The following is a 14,291-nucleotide window of genomic DNA, read 5'->3' on the forward strand; positions in this document are numbered from 1 at the left end:
GCACTGCGCCACCAATGACAGTAAATGTTTAATACAAATCCAAGAGTCGGGAGCTGCGATCAGCACCGCCTCCTGTATTAAATGTTAATCATCATTGGTGCGCCCTCCTCCCCAGTATTAAAATCATTGGCGCATTGCACCCCCTCCCCTCAACCCCCCCAAGTATTAAAATAATTGGTGGCGCAGTGTGCCCCCTCCCCTCAACCCCCCAAGTATTAAAATCATTGGTGGCAGTGGCCACAGGGCTCTATTGTGGTGAATTGGACAAGGGATTAAAAGATCCCAGGTTCTAGCTCCTAATGGGGGAAATAGTTATTTAAATAAAAAGTTAAGGAAAAAAAAAACTAAATATTGAGGATAAATCACCCCCTTTCTCAATTTTACATATAAAAAAAATATATAAACAATAAATAAACATATTACATATCGCCAGGTCTGAAAAGTATAACTTTTAACATAATTTTAAAAAATCGTCCTATGCGGCATACACCGGAACAGAAAAAAAATAAAATCGAAACAACCCTAAATGCTGTATGATGTAAGAAATCCCTTACACACAGAACCGGGAAAGCAAAATGTTTCCTGCTGATCTACAACATCAGAAGTGTTGCTTCTCTAAATATTGCACCCAGAATCCTGGTATCATTTGAAAATGTATATTATATTAAAGGGGTTTGCCAGTTTCCAGTATTGATGACCTATCCTCAAGATAAACAATAGTACAGTCCTGATCAAAAGTTTAAGACCACTTGAAAAAAGGCAAAAAATCATATTTAGCATGGCTGGATCTTAACAAGGTTCAAAGTAGAGCTTCAACATGCAACAAGAAGAAATGAGTGAGACAAAACCTATTTTGAGCATTCAATTAATTCAAAATAACGATTAAACTGAAACAGACTGTTTTTCAGCTGATCCAAATTTTAGGACCACATGCCTTTTTAAAAGGCCAAATCTGTGTAAAGATGTGGATTCGTTGTCATTTTCTGTCAGTCACACGTTGTGATGGCAAAGGCAAAAAAACTCTCCCTTTTTGAATATGGTCGCATTGTTGAACTGCATAAGCAGGGTCTCTCACAGCGCGCCATCGCTGCTGAGGTGGGATGCAGTAAGACAGTCATTTGGAATTTCTTAAATGATCCTGAGGGTTACGGAACAAAAAAGTCAAGTGGAAAACCCAAAAAAAATTCATCGGCACTGAGCCGGAAGATCCAATTGGCTGTCCGTCAAGACCCTGGACGATCCTCGACCCAAATTAAGGCCCTTACTGGTGCTGACTGCAGCCCCATAACCATCAGACAGCATATGAGCCTGAAGGGCTTCAAAAACAAAAAACGTCTTTAAAGACCTTGTCTCCTTGAACGCCACAGAACTGCTCGTTTGGACTTTGCAAGCGAGCACCAAACATGGGACATTCAAAAGTGGAAAGTTTTATTCTCTGATGAGAAAACATTTAACCTTGATGGTCCTGATGGTTTCCAACGTTACTGGCATGACAAGCAGATCCCACCTGAGATGTTTTCTACGCGCCACAGTGGAGGGGGTGCCATAATGGTCTGGGGTGCTTTTTCCTTCAGTGGAACAATGGAGCTTCAGGAAGTGCAGGGGCGTCAAACGGCTGCTGGCTGTGTCCAAATGTTGCAGAGAGCATTCCTCATGACTGAGGGCCCTCGTCTGTGTGGTAACGACGGGGTTTTTCAACAGGACAATGCTACAGTACACAATACCCGCAGAACAAGGGACTTCTTCCAGGGGAATAACATCACTCTTTTTGCCCATCCTGCGTGTTCCCCTGATCTAAGTCTAATTGAGAACCTTTAGGGATGGATGGCAAGGGAAGTTTACAAAAATGGACAACTGTTCCAGACAGTAGATGGCCTTCGTGCGGCCGTCTTCACCACTTGGAGAAATGTTCCCACTCACCTCATGGAAACGCTTGCATCAAGCATGCCAAAACGAATTTTGTGAAGTGATCAACAATAACGGCGGAGCTACTCATTACTGAGTTCATGTTTGGAAGTTGGATTTCTGTTTTTTTTTGGGGGGGGGGGGGGGGGGTTAGTGTTTTTGGAGTTGTGGTCCTAAATTTTTGATCAGCTGAAAAACTGCCTGTTTCAGTTTATTCGTTTTCACTAAATTTGAATGTTTTTTGTCTCACTCCCATTTCTTCTTGTTGCATGTTGAAGCTCTACTTGGAACCTTTTTTTTTTTTGCCATTTTTCAAGTGGTCTTAAACTTTTGATCAGGACTGTATATGAAGACTGCACCAATGTCTCAACTTTTTGCAAGAAGCGCAGTCACCAGCAGTCAGGCTCTTCTCCATTACAAACTGTAAAGAATAAAAGGAATCGTGACCAGCATCTTCTCTTCTCCGCAAGTTTTATTCCAATTAACATACAGTTGTAAGAAAAAGTATGTGAACCCTTTGGAATGATATGGATTTCTGCACAAATTGGTCATAAAATGTGATCTGATCTTCATCCAAGTCACAACAATAGACAATGACAGTCTGCTTAAACTAATAACACACAAAGAATTGAATGTTACCATGTTTTTATTGAACACGCCATGTAAACGTTCACAGTGCAGGTGGAAAAAGTATGTGAACCCTTGGATTTAATAACTGGTTGAACCTCCTTTTTGGCAGCAATAACTTCAACTAAATGTTTCCTGTAGTTGCAGATCAGACGTGCACAACGGTCAGGAGTAATTATTGACCATCCCTCTTTACAGAACTGTTTCAGTTCAGCAATATTTTTGGGATGTCTGGTGTGAATCGCTTTCTTGAGGTCATGCCACAGCATCTCAATCGGGTTGAGGTCAAGACTTTGACTGGGCCAGTCCAGAAGGCGTATTTTCTTCTGTTTAACCTGTTTAGGACACAGGGCGTATAGGTACGTCCTATGTATTTCCGATCACCGCTGCTCGGCGGGCGGTGATCGGAACAAGGTGCCTGCTCAAATCATTGAGCAGGCGCCTTGGCTAAATGCGAGGGGGAAGGCGATGGCCGCAAACTGCAGGTCAATTCAGACCTGCGGTTTTACCTTATGTGGTGTTGCCATCGGGTCCCCATGCGGCTGTAGGGGGGGCCCGATGGCATGGAAGGCAGCGCGATGCCTTCCTGAGGCATCTGCGCTGCCTTCCGGTGATAAGCCTGTGAGATCCTAGGGAGAGTAGCAGCAGTGCTGAACTTTCTCCATTTATAGACAATTTGTCTTACCATGGACTGATGAACAGCAAGGCTTTTGGAGATGCTTTTATAACCCTTTCCAGCTTTATGCAAGTCAACAATTCTTAAATGTAGATCTTCTGAGAGCTCTTTTGTGCGAGGCATCATTCACATCAGGCAATGCTTCTTGTTAAAAAAACAAACCTAGAACTGGTGTGTGTGTGTGTGTGTGTGTGTGTGTTTATTTTTTTAATAGGGCAGCTATAACCAACACCTCCAATTAGCTCTTGGCGATGTCATTAGTCTTTTTCCACCTACACTGTGAATGCTTACATGGTGTGTTCAATAAAAACATGGTAACATTTAATTCTTTGTGTGTTGTTAGTTTAAGCAGACTGTGATTGTCTATTGTTGTGACTTCGATGAAGGTCAGATCACATCTTATGACCAATGTGTGCAGAAATCCATATCATTCCAAAGGGTTAACATGCTTTTTTTGCAACTGTATAACACAAGGCAACGTTTTGGCTTATCTCAAGCCAAATTGTATGTCGCCTAGCATCAGATTTAAATACATACAAAGTGTATTGAATCCTCCACCAATCAACAGATTGGTATTGAGATAATAGTAATTATACACAATCACAGATATTTGCATAATATGAATTAAAATATCCTCCAAACAAAAGAGACCTTCTTAACATGACGCTTGTTAAAATGGGCCAGTGAACTGCAAGATGGCTGCAAAGGCGTTTCTACTGTACATCTGCGCATGTCTAAATACCGCGCATGTCACGTAACCTGAGCTTCAGAAAAGTTTATGTATATGGACAATCATCTTAAGCTGACTTTCACAGCATTTCCTGCACTACTCCTCATGTGAGCATGCTCCAGCTGACACCCAATAGGTAGCAGGTGCCATGTTCGCATGACAACCTAACCTCTATAGGGCTGCACTTTAGACAGATACCCACATCCTGTGTGCTCCGGCTCACCGCTCTCACATCACAGAGAATCTGTGCCATTTTACCATTTGCCACTTGTACATAATATTCCTCTTGTCCCTTTATTTCACCAGCCATACTGTATGCACTTCAGTATCAGTCAGCTCGCCCTTATACAAATGGACAAATTGTTATATATCCACTGTGTTTAATTGGCTTCATATCACCTATATGTAATTTAAAAGTATCAACACCTAAAGGGAAAAAAACAAATCCACCCCCCCCCCCCCTATAAATACATATACAGTTGCAAGAAAAAGTATGTGAACCCTTTGGAATGATATGGATTTCTGCACAAATTGGTCCTAAAATGTGATCTGATCTTGATCTAAGTCACAACAATAGACAATCACAGTCTGCTTAAACTAATAACACACAAATAATTAAATGTTACCATGTTTTTATTGAACACACCATGTAAACATTCACAGTGCAGGTGGAAAAAGTATGTGAACCCCTAGACTAATGACATCTCCAAGAGCTAATTGGAGTGAGGTTTCAGCCAACTGGAGTCCAATCAATGAGATGAGATTGGAGGTGTTGGTTACAGCTGTCCTGCCCTATAAAAAACACACACCAGTTCTGGGTTTGCTTTTCACAAGAAGCATTGCCTGATGTGAATGATGCCTTGCATAAAAGAGCTCTCAAAAGACCTACGATTAAGAATTGTTGACGTTTATAAAGCTGGAAAGGGTTATAAAAGTATCTCCAAAAGCCTTGCTGTTTATCAGCCAACAGTAAGACAAATTGTCTATAAATGGAGAACGTTCAGCACTGCTGCTACTCTCCCTAGGAGTGGCCATCCTGTAAAGATGACTGCAAGAGCACCGCGCAGACTGCTAAATGAGCTGAAGAAGAATCCTAGAGTGTCAGCTAAAAACGTACAAAAGACTCTGGCATATGCTAACATCCCTGTTAGCGAATCTACGATACGTAAAACACTAAACAAGAATGGATTTCATGGAAGGATACCAGAGAGGAAGCCACTGCTGTCCAAAAAGAAACATTGCTGCACATTTACAGTTTGCATAAGAGCACATAGATGTTCCACAGCAGTACTGGCAAAATATTCTGTGGACAGATGAAACCAAAGTTGAGTTGTTTGGGAAAAAATGATATTATTAACAAACAAAAAATCCCGCAGGAGGTTACCACGCTAATTTTTGATAAACAGAAAATATTTAAATGGTCTCTTGGACCTGAAGCGTGTGTCTGCAACCTCTCTGATAATATAACTTAAACTACCGTATATACTCGAGTATAAGCCGACCCGAATATAAGCCGAGGCCCCTAATTTTACCCCCAAAAAATGGGAAAAATTATTGACTCGAGTATAAGACTAGGGTGGGAAATGCAGCAGCTACTGGTAAATTTCAAAAATAAAAATAGATGCCGTACCAATAAAATTACATTAATTGAGGCATCAGTAGGTTAAAGGTTTTTGAATATTTATTTCAAAGAAAAACAATATGGTATCAACAATAACTTTAACAGTACAAAAACCAACTAAAGCGAATATTCGATTTTTGGGAAAATACCAGTTCATGCGAATTTTTATGTGAAAATTTGAATGCGATTTGTTTGCGAATTTTCGCAATCAAGACCTAGACTCAAGTATAAGACGAGGGGGCTTTTTGAGCACAAAAATATGTGCCAAAAAACTCGTCTTATACTCGAGTATATACGGTAAATCTAATAATAATTCTTTATTGAAATCCTTAGATTACACAAATGTATAATGTACACTTAGGGACAAACATTTAAAACTATCAGGTCTGGGTAGATTCCAAGGTGAATGAATCTGCTGCTGATGCGTGTTTCACATGTGCATTCATATCCTCCCCATTGGGGGAAGGGGACCGCACTCTGATACTTTAGTGATAGGTATGTCTGAATCTACCCTACCTGCCTAAAAGCTATAGACCTGCTTCCCAGGTCTATAGCTTTTAGGCAGGTAGGGTAGATTCAGACATACCTATCACTAAAGTATCAGAGTGCGGTCCCCTTCCCCCAATGGGGAGGATATGAATGCACATGTGAAACACGCATCAGCAGCAGATTCATTCACCTTGGAATCTACCCAGACCTGATAGTTTTAAATGTTTGTCCCTAAGTGTACATTATACATTTGTGTAATCTAAGGATTTCAGTAAAGAATTATTATTAGATTTAGTTTGGGAAAAAACACACAACACAATGTGTGGAGAAAAAGAGGCACAGTACTCCAACATCGAAACCTCATCCCAACTGTGAAGTATGGTGGTGGGGGCATCATGGTTTGGGTCTGCTTTGCTGCGTCAGGGCCTGGACGGATTGCTATCATCGAAGGAAAAATGAATTCCCAAGTTTATGAAGACATTTTGCAGGAGAACTTAAGGCCATCTGTCCACCAGCTGAAGCTCAACAGACGATGGGTATTGCAACAGGACAACGACCCAAAGCATAGAAGTAAATCAACAACAGAATGGCTTAAGCAGAAGAAAATACACCTTCTGGAGTGGCCCAGTCAGAGTCCTGACCTCAACCTGATTGAGATGCTGTGGCATGACCTCAAGAAAGCAATTCACACCAGACATCCCAAGAATATTTCTCAACTGAAACAGTTCTGTAAAGAGGAATGGTCAAGAATTACTCCTGACCGTTGTGCACGTCTGATCTGCAACTACAGGAAACGTTTGGTTGCCAAAAGAGGTTCAACCAGTTATTAGATCCAAGGGTTCACATACTTTTTCCACCTGCACTTTGAATGTTTGCATGGTGTGTTCAATAAAAACATGGTAACACTTAATTATTTGTGTGTTTATTAATGTAAGCAGACTGTGATTGTCTATTGTTGTGACTTAGATGAAGATCAGATTACATTTTAGGACCAATTTGTGCAGAAATGCATATCATTCCAAAGGGTTCACATACTTTTTCTTGCAACTGTACCTAGGAGGTACAGGGACCCCATGGCTACTACAGATGACTTACATTAAAAGCAATATTCAACCCTCCTGGTTGTAATGATTGCAGTGTATGAATCCACTCCAACTCCTTCCTTTTTATGTTTTCATAGTATGAACATTTTGGGAAACAGCGATACCTATGATCATTTTTTGTTTATTTTTAACATGGGAAAGGGGGTGATTTGATAGATAGATATATATTATATATATACTCACCTAAAGAATTATTAGGAATACTTGTTCTATTTCTCATTAATGTAATTGGTTGGCTAGATAATCACATGGCAGTTGCTTCAATGCATGTAGGGTTGTGGTCCTGGTCAAGACAATCTCCTGCACTCCAAACTGAATATCATAATGGGAAAGGAAGGTGATTTAAGCAATTCTGAGTGTGGCATGGTTGTTGGTGCCAGATGGGTCGGTCTGAGTATTTCACAATCTGCTCAGTTACTGGGATTTTCACGCACAACCATTTCTAGGGTTTACAAAGAATGGTGTGAAAAGGGAAAAACATCCAGTAAGCGGCAGTCCTGTGGGCGAAAATGCCTTGTTGATGCTAGAGGTCAGAGGAGAATGGTCTGACTTATTCAAACTGATAGAAGAGCAACGTTGACTGAAATAACCACTCGTTACAACCGAGGTATGCAGCAAAGCATTTGTGAAGCCACAACACGCACAACCTTGAGGCGGATAGGCTACAACAGCAGAAGACCCCACCGGGTACCACTCATCTCCACTACAAATAGGAAAAAGAGGCTACAATTTGCACAAGCTCACCAAAATTGGACTGTTGAAGACTGGAAAAATGTTGCCTGGTCTGATGAGTCTCGATTTCTGTTGAGACATTCAAATGGTAGAGTCCGAATTTGGCGTAAACAGAATGAGAACATGTATCCATCATGCCTTGTTACCACTGTGCAGGCTGGTGGTAGTGGTGTAATGGTGTGGGGGATGTTTTCTGGGCACACTTTAGGCCCCTTAGTGCCAATTGGCCATCGTTTAAATGCCATGGGCTACCTGAGCATTGTTTCTGACCATGTCCATCCCTTCATGACCACCATGTACCCATCCTCTGATGGCTACTTCCAGCAGGATAATTCACCATGTCACAAAGCTCGAATCATTTCAAATTGGTTTCTTGAACATGACAATGAGTTCACTGTACTAAAATGGCCCCCACAGTCACCAGATCTCAACCCAATAGAGCATCTTTGGGATGTGGTGGAATGGGAGCTTCGTGCCCTGGATGTGCATCCCTCAAATCTCCATCAACTGCAAGATGCTATCCTATCAATATGGGCCAAGATTTCTAAAGAATGCTATCAGCACCTTGTTGAATCAATGCCACGTAGAATTAAGGCAGTTCTGAAGGCAAAAGGGGGTCCAACACCGTATTAGTATGGTGTTCCTAATAATTCTTTAGGTGAGAGTGTGTGTGTGTGTATGTATATATGTATATGTATATACTTTTTTTTAACTAGTTTTTAAAGTCTCCCTAGGTCCCTGATTTAAAGGGTAACTGTCATATTTAATTTTTTATTTGCTAGTTTATTAGAGCTAATGCTCCATAGGCACATAGCTATGCCAGGCTTCGGATCCTTCAGAGGCTGCCTAAACAAATGAACAACTCTTTCAGTCGCCATGTGAGGGAGCCATTTGGGCCACAGGAGCAAATGGCTCCTGGGCAAAGGCTTCTCAGATGCCATGGTTGCAATTGACCACTGCATCTGAGGGGTGAAATGTTAGTGATCAGCGTTTATTGCCGATCACAGACATTGCCTCTGGGTGTTGCTGTGTAGAACAGCATGCACCCGGTGGCTATGGTGCTCACTCCGGAGTAGGCGCTATCTTTAAAGACTCGACATGCACCATATATGTACAGCACATATTGGGAAAGAAATTTGCTGCATGTATTTATGAGCGGTAGATTACTGATAAAAGAGCAGGGGCAGGACAGTCAATGCAGCCATGTTTTCCTGCAAATCGGTCAGCTGAATACAGGTTACTGCAGGCATAGTCTACAACAGAGGTCAGCAACCTCTGGCACTCCAGCTGTTGTGAAACTACAATTCCCAGAATGCTCCATTCATTTCTATGAGCGTTCTTAGAGTAGAGACCGTATGCATGCTGGGAGTTGTAGTTTTACAACAGCTGGAGTGCCAGATGTTGCCTACCCCTGGTCTACAAAAATAGCTCAACTACTGACATACTTACTAGGAAATTGATTTCTCTCCGTTTACCTACCTTTTTGATGGCAATAAATAAGCTTATCATCATTCTGTGGGATATTCTCAAATCGTGATGGGGTTGAGGAACACTGTTCTAATAGAAGGATATTAAAGTGTCCCTCCTGGCTCCCCCTTAGGGCTCATGCACACAAACGTTGTTTAGTTTCGCATCCGAGCTGCATTTTCCACAGCCCCGTAAAAAAGATAAAGCATGTCCTATTCTTGTCTGCAATCACAGACAAAAATAGGCATTTCTGTCATAGTGCCGGCCATGTGTGGTCCACAAAATGCAGAACGCGCACGAGCGGTACCCGTGTTTTGCGGATCCCTTAGTGAGGCTCAGCTGCCTCAGTACCTCACACTCCCTGTATATATTGTAGCTAAACTGCAGTCACAGATCACACTTCTGCCCTACGGGACCTGAGGGAAAAAGCTACCAAGCAGGAAAGTAAATAGCAGGTAATCATCTCCATTTTAAGCTCTTGACTAGACAGTTCTGTTAACCACTGCACATCCTCCCATAGGATAAAAACATCCTATGGGAGGATGTTTATCACTGAATGGACGTCCATTCAGAGATGGCAGCTGCACGCTAATCGTGCAGCAGCCGAGCAGTGGGCCTGCTGTCAGTGACAGCAGGGAAACCCAGAGAGAAGGCAGGGAGAGTTTGCCTCCTGTCCCCGCCCGGTGTTCATGTGACCGCCAGGGCCGGGAGAGTGCAGGAGCTGTCGTGTCTTCCATAGACCTTGATCAGCCCTGCACTGAGGCTGTACAGCATTGTATTCTCTGGGGGCTGTATCCCCTATAACTGGGGCTACTATGTCAGCCCCAGTTACAGGAGAAATCAATAATGGGGGGGAAAAAAAAGGTGAAGTTAAATGTCCCCCAGATGTCTTTTATGACCTTATGGGCGACGCAAAGTGTGAAATAAAAAAATGTTATGTTTAAAAAATAAAATAATCACATGATCCACCCTTCCGATAAACACTAAACAAATAAAAATAATAATAAAAAAATATATATATATATATATATATATATATATATATATATATGCCCCTACAAAAGAAAATCTCTTTAAAAAAAAAATTAACTATAGCTCTCAGAACATGGACACATTAAAACATCATTTTTTTTTTTGTTTCACAAATGCTATTATTGTGTTAAAGTGAAATAAAATTAAAAAAAGTAGACATATTATTAGGTATCGCAGCATCCGTAACAACCAGCTCTATAAAAATATCACATGACCTAACCCCTCATGACCTAAAATAAAAACAGTGCCAAAAAAGCCTTTTTTCTTTTGTCACCTAACATTACATAAAGTGCAACACCAAGCGATCAAAAAGCTGTATGCCCCCTAAAATAGTACCAATCAAACCGTCACCTCATCCTTCAAAAAATGAGAGCCTAACTAAGACAATCGGTCAAAAAATAAAAAAAAGTTATGGCTCTCGGACTATGGAGACACAAACATATTTTCTTTTGGTTTAAAAAATGCTATTGTGTAAAACGTAATATGTATACTTTTTTTCTTTATGTATTGCCACGTCTGTAATGATCTGCTCTATATAAATGTCACATGACCTAATCCTCAGGTGAACGCTGTAAAAATAAATAAAAAAAAACTGTGCTAACCCCTTGCCCCATAAAGTGTAATAATGAATGATCAAAAAATCATATGTACCCAAAAATGGTACCAATAAAAACATCAACTCTTCCTGCAAAAAACGAGCCCCTGCAATAGTCTTTATTGGCAGAAAAAAAAAATATGGCATTCAGAAAATGGAGACAACCTGCTCTATAGCACATGATCTACCCTGTCAGATGAATGTTGTAAAAAATAAAAACAGTGCCAAAACAGATTTTTTTTTGGGTTACCTTGCCTCACAAAAAACTTAAAATAGAGCAATAAAAAATCATATGTACAACAAAATAGTACCAATAAAACTGGCACCTTATACCCTAATTTCCAAATGAGGTCACTTCTTTCTTTCAAATGGGAGATGGCATCTAAAAACCAGTTCTGCAAATTCTGCCTTCCAAAACCCATACAGCGCTCCTTATCTTCTGCGCCCTGTTGTGTGCCATTACATCAGTGGGGTGTTACTGTAAACCGCAGAATCAGGGTAATAAATATTGAGTTTTGTTTGGCTGTTAACCCTTGATGTGTTAAAGGAAAAAAAAAATGGAAAATCTGCCAAAAAAGTGAAATTTTGAAATGTCCTCTCCATCTTTCTTTAATTCTTGTGGAATACCTAAAGGGTTATCAAAGTTTTTGAGTAACTTGAGGGGTGTAGTTTCTACAATGGGGTCATTTTATGGGGGGTTTCCACTATGTAAGCCCCACAAAGTGACTTCAGACCTGAACTGGCTTCTAAAATTCTAAGCCTTCTAACGTCCTAAAAAAAATAAAATGACATTTACAAAATAATGCCGACATTAAGTAGACATATTGGGAATGTTAAGGTATCACTTTCTGCTTTAAAAGCAGATAAATTGAAATTTTGGTACGATACTCAAATCCTGTTTAAAAAAAATTGGAAAACAGTACTACAGGCTAACCTCCTCATCAAGAAAGATGTGTAGTATTCAGGGGATCACCCCTCTCTCCGGGAATCTGACTGGTGGTGGTGGTGTTGTGTTTCAGACACTACACCATTGAGTGCTTGTGTTATAATTGGCTGCTGCCACTTGTCTTCTCCGGGCCTCCTGGGTCCGTGGAATACTGGAACATACAGGGAAAATGAAGGATCTCTCTGAAGAATTTCAGATGATCAGTCTGGTACAATAAAATTTATTGGTGCACAGACATCTACGTATTTTAAGACCAAACAGGTCTCTTCATCAGGATTTTGCACATAATTTCTAGAAGAAGGACCCGGCTTCGCACGGGTAAATTTCATCTATTTAATCTTATGTTTCCGTGTGTTGTGAAAAGATATTGAGTTTCCCCCATAACAGTGACCTCCATAGTGGCCACCCCTTTAACAGTAACTGCAGCTTTAACAGTGACTTTCACAGTGACCTTTACAATGACTGCCCCTTTTAAAGGGAACCTGTCACCGGGATTTTGGGTATAGAGCTGAGGACATGAGTTGCTAGATGGCCACTAGCACATCCGTACCCAGTCCCCATAGCTCTGTGTGCTTTTATTGTGTAAAAAAACTGATTTGATACATATGCAAATTAACCTGAGAAGTCATATTTTCAAGCTCTGACTCTTCTCTGGTCACACAAGTAAGATATGACTCTTTTATGTTAATTTGCATATGTATCAAATCGTTTTTTTACACAATAAAAGCACAGAGAGCTATGGGGACTGGGTATTGCCGATGTGCTAGTGGTAATCTAGCAACCCATGTCCTCAGCTCTATACCCCAAATCCTGGTGACAGGTTCCCTTTAACAGTGGCTGCACCTTTAACAGGGACCTTCATAGCACCCGCCCCTTTTAATAAGTGACTTCCACTGTGCCCACCCCTTTAAGCCGTAAAGAAAAATGTCTGGGCTGTTTTGGAAACCTGGAGTAAAACTGTGTTTATGGCAGATGGGGTTTGAAGAGAGAGACTTGCAGGCTTGTATTGGCTAATGTGGGTCATTTTTTGGGGGGGAATCTCCCAGGAATGGTACCTCCTAGAGAGCTGAGACACCTGATGTACCTGTGTGCCAAATTTGGTGAAGATCGGTCCAGTCGTTTGGTTGCTCATAAAGAACAGACAAACTTGAGATATATATATATAAACAGTACAGACCAAAAGTTTGGACACACCTTCTCATTCAAAGAGTTTTCTTTATTTTCATGACTATGAAAATTGTAGATTCACACTGAAGGCATCAAAACTATGAATTAACACATCTGGAATTATATACATAACAAAAAAGTGTGAAACAACTGAAAATGTCATATTCTAGGTTCTTCAAAGTAGCCACCTTTTTGCTTTGATTACTGCTTTGCACACTCTTGGCATTCTCTTGATGAGCTTCAAGAGGTAGTCACCTGAAATGGTTTTCACTTCGCAGGTGTGCCCTGTCAGGTTTAATAAGTGGGATTTCTTTCCTTATAAATGGGGTTGGGACCATCAGTTGCGTTGTGGAGAAGTCAGGTGGATACACAGCTGATAGTCCTACTGAATAGACTGTTAGCTGCTTTTTTCTTGCCATAATACAAATTCTAAGTAAAGAAAAACGAGTGGCCATCATTACTTTAAGAAATGAAGGTCAGTCAGCCCGAAAAATTGGGAAAACTTTGAAAGTGTCCCCAAGTGCAGTCACAAAAACCATCAAGCACTACAAACAAACTGTCTCACATCCGGACCACCCCAGGAAAGGATGACCGAGAGTCACCTCTGCTGCGGAGGATAAGTTCATCCGAGTCACCAGCCTCAGAAATTGCAGGTTAACAGCAGCTCAGATTAAAGACCAGGTCAATGCCACACAGAGTTCTAGCAGCAGACACATCTCTAGAACAACTGTTAAGAGGAGACTGTGTGAATCAGGCCTTCATGTTAGAATATCTGCTAGGAAACCATTGTAAGGACAGGCAACAAGCAGAAGAGACTTGTTTGGGCTAAAGAACACAATGGACATTAGACCAGTGGAAATCTGTGCTTTTGTCTGATGAGTCCAAATTTGAGATCTTTGGTTCCAACCACCGTGTCTTTGTGCGACGCAGAAAAGGTGAACGGATGGACTCTACATGCCTGGTTCCCACCGTGAAGCATGGAGGAGGAGGAGGTGTGATGGTGTGGGGGTGCTTTGCTGGTGATACTGTTGGGGATTTATTCAAAATTGAAGGCATACTGAACCAGCATGGCTACCACAGCATCTTGCAGCGGCTGTGTAAGGGCTATTTGACCATGAAGGAGACTGATGGGGAGCTGCGCCAGATGACCTGGCCTCCACAGTCGCTGGACCTGAACCCAATCGAGATGGTTTGGGGTGAG

General features: G+C 41.2%; 1 protein-coding gene and 1 long non-coding RNA gene across 3 annotated transcripts in view; one reads left to right on the forward strand and one right to left on the reverse strand.

Annotated features, from left to right (window-relative positions):
• PSPH (phosphoserine phosphatase) overlaps positions 1-14,291 on the forward strand; it is a 36,554-nt gene that overhangs the window by 19,293 nt on the left and 2,970 nt on the right. The gene's annotated exons all lie outside the window — the stretch shown is intronic.
• Positions 1-14,291, reverse strand: part of LOC122932438 — a 43,468-nt gene that overhangs the window by 18,914 nt on the left and 10,263 nt on the right. The window lies entirely within an intron of this gene.

Source organism: Bufo gargarizans, chromosome 3 (assembly GCF_014858855.1).
Source record: "Bufo gargarizans isolate SCDJY-AF-19 chromosome 3, ASM1485885v1, whole genome shotgun sequence".
In the NCBI taxonomy this organism is placed as follows: domain Eukaryota; kingdom Metazoa; phylum Chordata; class Amphibia; order Anura; family Bufonidae; genus Bufo; species Bufo gargarizans.